Source organism: Zophobas morio, unplaced genomic scaffold, assembly GCF_036711695.1.
Source record: "Zophobas morio isolate AGI-343-1 ecotype UQ-CSIRO unplaced genomic scaffold, CSIRO_AGI_Zmor_V1 ptg000599l, whole genome shotgun sequence".
NCBI classification, from domain to species: domain Eukaryota; kingdom Metazoa; phylum Arthropoda; class Insecta; order Coleoptera; family Tenebrionidae; genus Zophobas; species Zophobas morio.
In genome coordinates this window covers 43,005-53,281 of record NW_026972702.1, presented here as the reverse complement: position 1 = coordinate 53,281, position 10,277 = coordinate 43,005, and positions in this window count along the sequence as shown.

The window sequence follows — 10,277 nt, the reverse complement described above, 5'->3', positions numbered from 1 at the left end:
AACTAGAATGTAACTTTTTGCATAAAGTAAAACTATCATAAACTATTAGTTGCAATAATAAAGATTGTGTTGTTTGCAAATTTTGTTAAATGTGGTGAAACCTGGATTTTAATAGAAATAAAGCGTAAGCTAAAAGCAATTTTTAAAGATTGGGGAATTTTAAGGTGAATTAGCCACAGTTAAAATGTATAGAAACGACATTATTTTTATTTCGTAGGAGGTTTTATTACTCTTTTTCTTTAAAAAAAAAAGTTAACAACTCCTCACTTATTAAGGATATTTTTTTACTTACTTGCTTAAGTATTCAGATTGGTTCGAGGAGGAAACGACTGGAGATTTAACCTGCGTGGATTTAATATTACAGGTGTTTTCGCTCGTTAAACACCCTTATTCTCTTATAAAATTAAGAAAAAGTTAATTGCAGATTGTCCCGGTCTGAAGGAGCTCTCCAAACTTCCAAGTTGAAGTCTTTACCAGTGGCATGCGACGGCTGTTTTTAAGACTGATGTAGAAATTGCTTTGATCTTTTGAAATACTTAGAAACCCTGGAACTGTTTTTTCAAGTATTGCAAAAGACATTCGAGTTAATTGTACTTGTAATTTTAAAACTTTTTAAAAAATTTTTTGCATTGCTTTATATTTTGGTTTTTGGTTTGAATAGTTACCAAGGGATTCCTGTAAAAAAACAAACTTCTCAATCTTCAGTCACTTCTCATTCATAAAATTAGGTAATTTACTCTGTTATTTTGAAATCCGAAATAATATAACTAGATCTTTGGCCTTATTAGCAAGGTAAAGCTATCTTTAAGTGTATTTATTGCTTTACAACTAGTAAATTCAGTAAAATCTCAATTAGAATTAGTTCGTAATAACTTAGCATTGATTACTCAAAAGTTATTTATAAACCAGTTCGGTTTTAGTACAACATATTCTTATTTTATCCTTATCTTATATAGGGAATAAGCTAAAGCACGGTTCTATAGCTAGGGGAGGATTCTTTATTTGTATCTAAGCCTTCTTTCTCTTCATACTACAATAAGTTATCCTAAGAAGTACTGCGCCTCACTTTATACGGTAGAGTAAACACCGCTGCCGCTTTTGAGCTCCGTGAATTTCAATTTTAAGTAGTTGTATTTTTCAAATAAGAATTCTTTTAACACGCGGGAGCCCTGTAGCTAACCACAGGTAAGGATTGAACCACAAGAGATGTCCCCACAAAAGTGATTCGCCAAAAGCCAGCTTGCCTTAAATAAGGTGAATTGAAGTTAGACCTCCAATTAATTTGCTCGGATTATTTCACTTATTTAAAGGGAAAACCCTAAAGCAGAGGGAGAGGCAAAAGCATGCCATAAAGGGATTAATCTCCAATTCCTAGGTATTCTAAATAGTTCACAGGATTTTTAAAAAAAGTAGGCGAGTTGAGTTTTAGTGGAAAAGAAAAGAATTATTAACCTTAACAAGGCAGGAGTTTGCGAGTGCTTCTCACGATTAATAACTTCATTAATGAAAATATAAACAAGACAAATAAAACTTTATCGATAAGCCAAAAAAGACTGTTAACACCAGAAGTAAGTTCTTCACGCTAAAAGTATCAAATAACTAACCTAAGGTCGCTCCGGAGGAGCTGACCAAATTAAACCCAACAAACAAGCAAATCGTGCAGAGTTTAAGTAGAAAACACTAAAGTACCAATGAGGTGAATCTAGCTTCATAGTACCCAAAGGCTGGAATCAGAGAGTACACAGCATATGAAATTATGTTAACATATAAAAATGCCTTGAAAAATTAAAGGAATTATAAGATGGCAACTATTTGAAACTTTAAAGTTTTAATAGCTTATAGATTTCCCAACAATACAGTAAGCATCGTACTACATTGAAAACGTGAATAACCGCATTATAAGTGTAACAGATAGTGGTATAAAAATAATAAAAATTTTATTAAAAAAAAAAAATTATTAACATTCGACGCATTATATGCGTGTATAAGTAGCCGAGAATGAAAAAAAATTTAAACTCAGTTTTTAAGAAAAGATAAATATATCTACGAAGAATTATTAGTTATAAGCAATAAAAGTAAAGTGTTGTTGACAAAATTATTTACCCTTTTGCGCTAACAAACTCCTTTGAATTTTTATTTTTTGATTCTTTACGAAGTTTATATAATTTTTTCCCATATGACAAGCTAAAAACTATAATAACAATTTGAACGCAATTAAGCGAATGCAACATTTAGGTAATAATGTAAGGGATATGGTAATAGCCAAAGTAAAATTATCCTTTTAACTTTGTAAAAATAATTATTTACAAAATGGAGTACTACAGTGATTATTTAAATATAGATCCCTGTGTTCTATGCAAAAAAGCAAAAAAATCTAGCAAAGCTGTATCTAGAACACAAATTCTTAAGTACTGATAAAAATTATCAAGCTATCTTGTAAAGTAGTTTGTTCGTTATTTTATGCAGGTTTCAAGTTATAGTTTTCTTTACTCTCTGCCACTTACCTTGGACGTCTGGTAACAAGAGCGTTTCTATACTACTACGACCTACAAAGCAAGTATTATGAAATTATAGAAGTTCCTACCTTATCGTGTTTAGATCTTCGATATACCCGAACAAGAGCCAAACCTATCCTAGTGCACAGCCTAGGCAACATAATTATCTTGTAACATATAATAGGGATGAATCTAAAAATAAAACTGCTCTACATAACTAAAATGTATATTCTCTGGAGTGCAAGCAGCAATAAGTTATAGTAAAGCAGAATCCTATAACCAAATTTTCGCGAGGTCAAGAATATTCAATAAAGTAGAGGTTAGCATTGTTTGAGCGCAGAGGATAAAATAAAAATTTAAGCCGATACAAAACAATAAAACGCAAAAATAAAATATAAAATTGCCAAATATAGAATTACCGTAGAAAGTCAAGTTGTTGGCTGCGAAAAAATTAATTTCTGCAAACCCAAAAAAACTTTTAATAAATTAATAATAAAAACAAGAAAGCTCATTGGTTGAGATCTCCGAGTTCATTGGACGGGAGTTTCCGAACTTTTTGGACCAGTTAATAAACAGACCTTTTTTAGTAATACTTTACTAATTTTATCAACAAAAAACCTCAACCTCCCTTGGCATAGTAGATTTTAATACTAAAGTTATTATTTATATATGTATAGGTTGTTACTGTATTCTAGTTATTTTATTTTTTTTAGTTGTCAAAAACCATTTTTATTAGTTCCCTCTAACGTTTATTAACTTGATCAAAGGTACTTATTAAGCCTAAAGTGTAGAATTACATCCTCCTTCCTATGGTCTTCCATAGGAAATATAAAATATTGAACTAATATATTATTTAGGTCACGTTGAATATTCAGTTAAAATTTATTATTATTAGTACTACTAGTAGAAGCTATGTTATACCCCATTATATTTAAACTAGTAGTAAATTATTATGTTAATTTAAAGAAATGTCATAAATAAATCCCACCCCTTCTATACCAGCCAACCACTAAGTTTTTTATTGACAAAATTGGGGGATTTACTCTTTTGTAACTATTTTATTTTCCCCGAAATTTCGTGACATCGCTCACCAAATTTTACTTTTCCGAAAAGTAAATATTATTAAACAAGCGCTTCCAGCAAGTTATATATATTTAATCTAAAGAATGTGAAGGCTACTTTAGAACATAAATGTACTTTAGGATGATTAAAAAAGCATTATTATAAAGAAAAAAACAGTTACTTTTAATTCGCAAGAATGAATCTGTTACTAGGGTCATTTTTAAAAAATTATTAACTATAAATCCTTCCTTACACCCGAAAAAAGTTTATCTTGTGGCACTTTCGCCTTAAGTTTAACATTCGGAGTAGTTTATAATAGTTTCCTATAACTGCATGATTTTTTTATCTACTAAACACTATAATAAACCACTTGATTCGATGCTAACCACTTTTTTATTTTAAATAGCTCCAATTCTTGCATTAACTGCCTAAAAGGCTACTTTATATAAAATTATAAATCATATAAGATCATAAAATGACTCAATGTCCAAAGCAAAGTAATCACAAACTTGTGAGCGATAACAAATTAACTTTTTCGGCGAAAACTACTAACTTTCCTTAGCCTATATACATTATAACTAGTTTTATAATATAAAACCCACTTATGATTTTTTAGGGTTTCAACTATATTGTATACTCGACTACTACCTTCTACATCACAAGCTGCGTTGCTTTCTCAAATTCAGTTTAATGAGCCCAATAAATATTTTTTTAATAGTAAATTACTCACGCTGCAAAGTTAGGCTACACACTGGACTTAGTTAAAGTAAATTTAATACACTTTTATGACTATCCTGAACTGAAAATGAGATAAATTCAATAAGTAAATAAAAATACTTAAATTGCTACAACTTACAGAAAGATTTAATTTAGTAAAACATTAATTACTGCAGTTATAGAAATATATAAAACTGAGAGCGATCAGTTTCCAATAAAAATTTAATGAGTAAAAAATTCTTAAAACTCCGAAGGAAAGAAGTATTATATAATTTTTACTATTCCGTTCATCTATATTATATTAAGAAACTCTTGGAAAAAAGCAGGGGCCAATCATTCTGAAATGATATTTGAGAAACACAATTAAACGCAATGCTTTCAATAAATCTATTATAAAACTAGTAGTTTTGGCCACTGGGGTAAAACAAGCAGCTTTTTTTTTGGAATACCAGGATATATGACTGTTAGGCTAAAAAAATTCTTTTGTTCAATAAGCTCATAAAATTTTCAATCATCTATTATTACATAATGTTAGTGACATTTAAAATTTTAGCCATATGTCATAGGAAAATTTAAGTTTTGTTTTTTTATAAAAAGATCAATAAAATTCTTTGACAGTTGTGCAAGCAGGCAATCTGTCAACTTTTATAAATTTTTTATTGTATATTTAGCCACCTCCTGAGAAGTAATGTAAACTTCTATAAGATGTAGCTTAATTTATTTTTCCCTGTCTACTTTTACTAAGGTTTTTTCAAGTTACAATGTGGTTCATCAGTTGAGTTGCGACAAAAATACTTATGTATCTTAGAGGCACATAATATTTTTTCCTTTTTTGTTATTATTTGAATACGCAAAACTCAGAACACATTAGCCAAACCTGCTCCCAGTCAGTTGTAATGACCAGAGGTCTGAGAAAAATACTGATTTTTATAAACTTGCGTGCTTTCTTATATTTTGTTAATGTAACAGATATCTATAATCCAACTTGCTGATTTACTATGGTTACCAACTTAGTGTAGCCTGTAAACTTTTAGGGAAAAGTTATCTCTTTAATGAACTAACTATAGGTTTGCATACTTAAAAGTTATCAAGTATTACCACATTTCTTAATTCGGTTAATCGATTATTTCATATACCCAAATTACATTTTTTTTTTGCTTATAAATCTAATAATAGATTTACGTGACACAAACATTTTTTTAACTAATGATTCAAGTATTAACAGTTTTAGGAAAAATACACTTTACAAAAAAAAATATAAAAAGTTAATTTTTTGTGCTGTTCTGTGGAAAAGGTTTCCTTACAAGAAATAATAAATAAAGAAAAGATATAGTTGATGTAAGTTATTGAAGTATGACGCTTTCTAGCTTTTGTAGCGTGTTGTTCTTATCTAGTTTTTTTAAGGGAGGAGCTATTCAAACTAAATAAGGCAGAGACTACGAATGATCTCTTATTTTGGAAAAAAAAGGGTTTAACTTTTATAAAGGAATTAACACAATCTTTGATCAATTTTTATCTAAGGAAAATATTTTAAGATTTTATTTTAGATAAATCATTTTTTTAGATTTCAATATATATGCACCCATCACAAAGTTTTAGTGGTTTTGTGATTTAGCTTACTTTTGATTCTCGAGTGCTTTTTTTAAGTTGCTTTAAAAATTATTAATATTCACGTTTTTAATTTAAAAACTGAACAGTCCGAACAATTAATACTTTGGTTCGTACTACAAAAGTTATATTTTTTTTAACACGTATAACCTTAAACTTATTAGAAAACACCTCGCAAAAACAAAAATTATATTTAATAAGAGATGTGCAAGAGATGCTGGTATAATAATAATATTTTTCTCAAGGAAAATCCAAGTAAAATGTGCAGGGAGCGTGGTGAAAGCTTTCGTCATCAAACTAATTTGCATACTTCACTTAATAATGAAAATAACAATCCTTGGTACAGTAACGCTAATATAATAAAATTTCAGCACATTTTACATTTTCTTAGGTGGGAAAGATCTTTTTATGTTTATATTGTTACTTATATAACCTCCAATGTATACATTCGCGTGAAAATGAATGAGTTTGACTATATTCATGCCTTAAAACGGAGAATCGCAAGAAAAACTGGAATTCCAAGTACCTGCCAAACCTTGTTATATAAAGGTATAAATTTTTATAGTATCATTTGTACTGATTAAGCTGTAAACGACATAGATTACCTACTTTTTCTTGGTTAGATAAAATATTAAGAGAAGGTACTATGACTGAAAACGGACTGTTCCCAAATTGCAAACTCACACTTATTTCCAAATTAGAAGCGGGGTTAATTGATAATTATCACAGTGGCCCAAAGCCTCCTTTGGGGATGAATTGTCGTAATTTACCTTTTAATCCATGTTTTTATGATCTCGCGATGGTTAGTGCTCCATATACTTTACGTTCAATTCAGGATAAATCTTATAATCAAGTTCATCCTGTTCTAAATTGTAACACTACTAGTACATGCAAAGTTCCTCAAGAATATTTATTAAATCTAAATGGTAATATTAAACCCTCAACAATAAAGAATATTAATATATCTCTATCCCCTTGCCACTGGTCTCAGCTTATTTATAATAAGAAATCAACTATACTTGAAACTTTTAATATGAAATTAATAAGCGAAAGACTTGAAAGTGATAAATGTTATGATAGCACACAAGGACGCATCGCAGAGGAAAACGCCACGACCAGATTAAAAGTAAATGGACTTAAGGAACTATTGCAAAGGAAGAAAAGTAAAAGAATGCAGAGAAATTTAATATTTAAAGCAAGTATTATGTAAAGTATTTCTAAAACTTTAAAAGCTGAATGATATCTGGTCATCACTTATGAAAAGTTTCGTATACCTCCGACAAATTTGGATAATAAAAGTTGTTAATAAGTTTTACACGATTCGTTTCTATTACCGTGTTTTTCTTTTCTTGATGAAATTCATGTCCGTTAATAGTGGGGTGTGTAAAAAAAAGGTGGGTTCCAAAGAGAAAAAGTATTAGAAAGGTGTAACAGTGTTTCATTATAATAAGTATATTTGTGTTATTACCGAATTTGAGTAGTGGAAGTGGCAGGATTTACATACTAGCTTATATCGACAAGTTGTAAGAAAGGTTAGTTTTGTAAAATTAAAGCTGCTAATATACCGTCACTTACTCCTACTTTCTCTTTGAAACTCATGATATGGTTATATTAAAACTATAAAAATATTTTAGCAGGGAGGAGACAATAACAAATTATTTATATAAATTTTGATGAATATAATAATAAGCTAACTAAAACACAGCGAAGAAGCAATCATTTTCCATTTCAATCCCATTGATACTTTGTAACGAGGTTAACTTTTTTTGAAATATAATCCTTTTAACTTAAAAATATCGAGACAGCAACAACTTAATATATTAAAAAGTAAAAACTTTAATTGCTATCATAATAGTAAATAATAAAGTCAAAACATAAATATAGTATAGTATTAATAAGAAATAGGAATACTACAATTTATAATCATCGTAGTAATATATAAATTAACACAATACAGTGAATAATAGCTTTTTTAACATAATTATTACATTAGTAATAATTTAGGTTTATACAATTAATTTTTTTTTTATTTGTAGCTCTAATTCATGAAATATTTACCCGCTCACGATTTTTCTATTAAAAGATTTTATGGAGGTACCACCAGTGTTAGTAATTTTACTTTTTTCTTAGCTGTGGCCTTGTAAGGCAGACTTCTCTTCTGGAAGACGGCTCTCCCAAACCTTTCACTTGAGGGAATGCCGACTAAGTTTATTAGGAGAACTAAACAAAAAAATAATATATTAGGCTACATAGAATTGGTTAGTTTCCCACCACTCAAAAAGTAAACTATAAATTTTGTTACTTTCATTATAACGACGGTAGCATGCCACTGCTTTAAAAAAAAAGTCAAAGTATACAGGTGGGCTCAATAACTTACAAACACTGAAAACTACTTTAAGTTTTAGGAAACGGTTAGCGCTTAGCTAGTAAACCCCAACTTTCAAAACTTTTCAAGGGAGAAAGAAATAATTTCAACATTTTTTAGTAATAAAAAAAACTAATAGTTCCACTTTAACCCTTCAGCTATTGTGATATTAATTTAATTCTTTCCCCGTTTGAGGAATGATGAATTAATAAGAGTTCGGGTTGTTACCATTTTTTAATTTTGAAAATAAAGCTGTGTTTTTAAGTAGACCATTACTGTGATCTAACAAAAAATATTTTAACTCCTAAAAAGTGAGTATTATGAACAAAAAAGGTAAGAAAACAAGAAAATATTATTTAAGCACAAAAGTTATTTTCTTTTAACAAAAGAGTTAATATATTTTTAAACCAAACGATACTCAAAAAAAGGTTTAATTCCACTTTTGGATATTTACAAACGACTTTTCCTGGTGCTCGATCGAGTTAACAAATTCGGATAGAACTCCCAGTTGGGAGTAAGCTATATTTGACGTTCGCATTTTGCACATTCGAGAGGGATAGAGGCGCCCTTCGTATGTATGAAATAAGGAGAGAGCTGCCGGAAGCTTAGGTAATAATATAAATTCTTAGCAAGCCTAAGCAGTTTGCGCTCAATGCTACCAACTATTTGCTTTAAATAAATGTTATTGAATGTATTCCTTTTCCCTTTATTGTGTGCTCACCTACTTAGTTTCTTATTACCCAGTGTTCTATTTAGATATAAAAATATAGGAAAAAAGGGGCAACTTGTGTTAGATTAAACATTTGAGAAAGCTAAACACGTTAAACGTAGCTAGTAAGGTGAAATCATGAAATGTTGCTTTTAAGTAGAGTTGGTTCTTCGAAAAATAGAAAATATATAGGCCGAATTTTAAAGCGAGATAATAGTTACCGAAAATATTATACAGCTGTAAGCCACGGTGCTAACTACGTAGGGACGCACTTTAATAATTTAAAAGCTTGAAAGGGTTTTTTAGAGTCCATGGTTTAAGTCTTATTAACATATTAACCGTAGTAGATAGCTTTTACCAAGTAGGTGTTACCAGAGGATGACCTGCATTTGTCATGAAAAACCGTATATACAGATCTTTTTTAAAGAATAAATAAATGTTTTAACATAATTAATAGGAAAGACTTTAATAATTTCTATATTGTCTAAAATTAGATCTACAAAGAGTTGCAGAGCACTATTCAAAGCTATTTTAAAAGGAAAAAAATTAAAAGATTTTAAAAAAATTCTTTAGTTTCAGCTGGTTAAATGAGAGTAACCCAGATAAATTTCTTATTTAATTCCTGTTAAACAAATCTACCGTTCTAAGCTGTCAGTTGCAACACAAAAATTACTGAAACACTTTTTTTCTTTGCTATTAAGGAAAGATTTAGTAAACTGCAAGGAATCTAACATTTATATTAGGTTTAACACATTTAAGCTTTCACTAACCAAAAAAACCTAGTTTATTCTATTATAATTAGTTAAAACTTACCTTTTAAAACTGTAATCAGCTTCATATTTTTAACTTAAATAGCACGCTTCGTTTAAGTAAAACCTTTTTAATTAAGAATTACTTTTCTATATAATAACTTTTCTTCATAAAATATTAAAAAATTGGTTTTATTTTAGAAATCAAACTTTTATTCATTGAAATATTTTAGGCAATACACTTTTAACAAAGCGAAGCAACGTTTTTAATAAACTAGCCAACAAAATCTAGCGGTTTCTTTCGCTCAACTCAATAGTCATTGAAGTTTTTTTGCGGACCAATTACAATGCTTTGAAAGCCTAAAATATTAATTTCGTTTTTTTTGCTGGTGAAAGTATATGAGTTATAGAACTGACTTTACGGCAAAAAAGTTTGCATCTTCATTACTAATTTAAAGCTTATTTCTTAATTCCTACTATACATAATTACATATATTATGTACTTTTTTTTTCCTTACAGTGCGGTATAAAATTAGCTTATGTCACATTGATAGAGTCATAAGCTTGTTACT